This window comes from Trachymyrmex septentrionalis, unplaced genomic scaffold, assembly GCF_001594115.1.
Source record: "Trachymyrmex septentrionalis isolate Tsep2-gDNA-1 unplaced genomic scaffold, Tsep1.0 scaffold97, whole genome shotgun sequence".
Classification (NCBI taxonomy): Eukaryota; Metazoa; Arthropoda; class Insecta; order Hymenoptera; family Formicidae; genus Trachymyrmex; species Trachymyrmex septentrionalis.
This window is the reverse complement of record NW_017306160.1, coordinates 1357443-1360501: the sequence shown is the minus strand read 5'-3', so window position 1 is coordinate 1360501 and position 3059 is coordinate 1357443.

Here is a 3059-nt window from a genome sequence, read left to right as displayed (position 1 = left end):
ATATATATATATATATAATTACTTAAAGAGCAGATCAATTAATACGTGAATTGGATGCGAGACGCGAATGACCATTCCGTACTTCGCGTGAATAAAATACCACGATGGATTTTCAAAATTACATTTATTTAAACAAATCAACATTGACCTCATATTTACGGATTGTATACTGTATTTGTTGCACAGAGGATGCACCTTTCTATACGCGAGATCTACGCATCTCGCGACGCGTCGTATCGTTTGACAAATCATTACGGTCGGGGACAAGGGGGAGGGAAGGAGAGGGGAGAAGGGCCAGGGAATTGGGCTGAGTACTGATAGAATAATTATAACGAGATTAGAAGAGCTAGAATCGGACTAGAAACAAGTCTCACGTTATCACAATGTAATATCGCGTTAGAGAGTATTACTTATAATAATCGTAATAAATATAATAATAATAATAATAATAATAATAATAATAATAATAATAATGTCGTTCGTATGAAGAGGAATGATACTAATAGGCGCAAACGTAACAATATAGTTCGGGAACTCAGACAACATATCGATCACACCCGAAATACAGTACACACGCTACGAATACCGTTAATAATTCCCAGGTTCCGCTTATCCGTCATATATAGGTTTTTTTTTCTTGTGTCTTTTTTACCGCTAAATACGTACTGCTCACGGCCGCTTGATCTCTCGATTATACGATACATAGGATGAGACTGCTAATTATTCAACATGAAGATCTCTAAACTTATTCTCACATGCGCGCCGCGGAACGAATTCACCCTGGGAGGGATTAAGATGACTGTCAATTGTCAATTGCGTACTTAATCGCGAAACTCCGTATATGTAAGCTCAAGGAAAATACAAACGAGCGTAAAGTACCGTGTGGTGAACCATTTGTTCGTTTTAATTTAACTCGCGACGAGCTTCGACAATTACGAGTTCTCGTCTCGCCAATTCCATTCGTATATAATTCTATCGTAACGAACCTTCGAAGGATCGCGAGAAATTCCTTTGAAAATAGCTTTCAAAGCGGAAAAAAAAAAGCAATTTGCCAAATCTAATCCTTTATTATCCTCCTTTGCTACTTATGTTACTTGTCGAAATAGAAAGCAAAAGAAGAGGCATTTGCGAAATCTTTCCTTTCGTCACATTTTTTTTTATTTATACACGGATTTACGCAACTAAGCGTACGTATTCGAATATGCGTGCGCTTGTATACATTGTCATTTTCTCTCTCTTTCTCTCTCTCATTTCCTCTCTCTCTCTCTCTCTCTCTCTCTCTCTCTCTCTCTCGCTCACATTCTTCATACGTATAAGTATGTACGTCTCCTCGTGGACATAAATTCGTGTGTATTTTCATTAACTATATACTTTGGCTTGTCCTCACACCTCACTGCACCTCCGCCTTCTGTTTTAACGCTAATGGCAGCACGGATACAAGTTTGTTTTTATACTGTAATAGCGTCCTCTCAGTGCAGACAACGTATCTTCATTCTGCTTCATTATTCGAACGAACGCGAGTCCGTGCCGTACATATTACATACACATACATATATATAAGTACGAATATATATATGTATATGTATACATATATATATGCATACACGGTCCATCCGCTGACAACCGTGCGCGTGAATGGCGGTATAAGCGTCCCTTCGGTTGATAGCGAGTACGCGACGTAGTCTCGTTTCTTTTTTTTTTTTCTCTTTATGCTATGTATAATATCGTACAGTACGTAATAACGCCGTAATAAACTGCTATGTGTACGCACTACGAGAGGGGAGAAAACTATATATATATTTATATATATTTATATTTTATATATATATATATTTTTTTTATATGTATACGTGTGTAATTCGTGGAGAAACGAATCGCTATGTAGCGTATAATGCGTGTACGTATGTACGTGTACAATACAAGCGGCGACCACGCGGCGCGATCGCGACGTTCCGGCCTCCTTCGACGACGTTAAGGGTGAAATCACACGGCGCGGAAAAGGACCGTGGAATAGAGAATGCGTCATTGAAACTACCAATTAGAGCTATTCGGAATAACGCCGATCGGTTGCTTCTATGACGCATTTTCTATTCCGCACCGTGTGATTTCACCCTAACACTTGACCTCTCGCGCTCCGCGAATTCGGAGATGCGACGACCGTTGAGCGCGACAACGGGTTTCTGATCGATTTTTTTTTTTCGCGAATTGTCGTCGACGGAAGCGCGGTCGGAAATGAAAACGTGTCCTGTCCGCCGTGGGAATCAGGGAATCCCCGCGAGGATTCGCGGATTGACCTGCGCGTTCGTTCGAATGCATCGCGCTTCCTTTTCCTCCCTGGACGCGATTCCGCGCGTTTTCCCCGTTTTGAGGTGAGTCACTAGAAAATGTACGAGTAATCGCCTCGGATTATCATCGTTACAATTTGAAAGAATTTTTGTTTTTAATTCTTTTAAATGGAAATTTAATATTGGAAATAGTGATTAATTACTTATATTGAGAACTAAAAGCACTGAGGCACAAAATAAGTCATTTCCAGTATTAAATTGACCAGACACTAAATTGGATTTCTTATAAGAGTTAATTATGGAGTAACTGTTAACAGTGATTCGGTTTTCATCTTATGGACTTGCAATAGCGAATCCTAAACTTTAAGTCTTAATCCGTAAGAAACTAACCAATCACAGTCGAATGTGAGAAGAATAATTTCAATACTTCTTACGGCTTAAGACTTAAAGCTTAAATAAGAGCTTATTATAGAAAGCCCATTAAACATCCTTTTATTTCAAAACGTTTCACCTTTGGAAGAAAACGCACGGAATACATCCAGTCCGCTGACAGTTACGCTCGATCTCGTGACGCTTAGAAGGCGAGATGCGAACGGAGTGCAAGAGTAAACGAACGTAACGACCCCTGCTCGCCGCGGATACTTTGCTACTCGAATTAACTTCTATCGTATCGCTAAGTCGTAATATCACTAATCGCTCATCGATCGCGTTCCCGAGAACAATTACGAATGATCGAGACCAGAAGGGAAAGAAAGGGAAGCGTGCGTCGAGAGG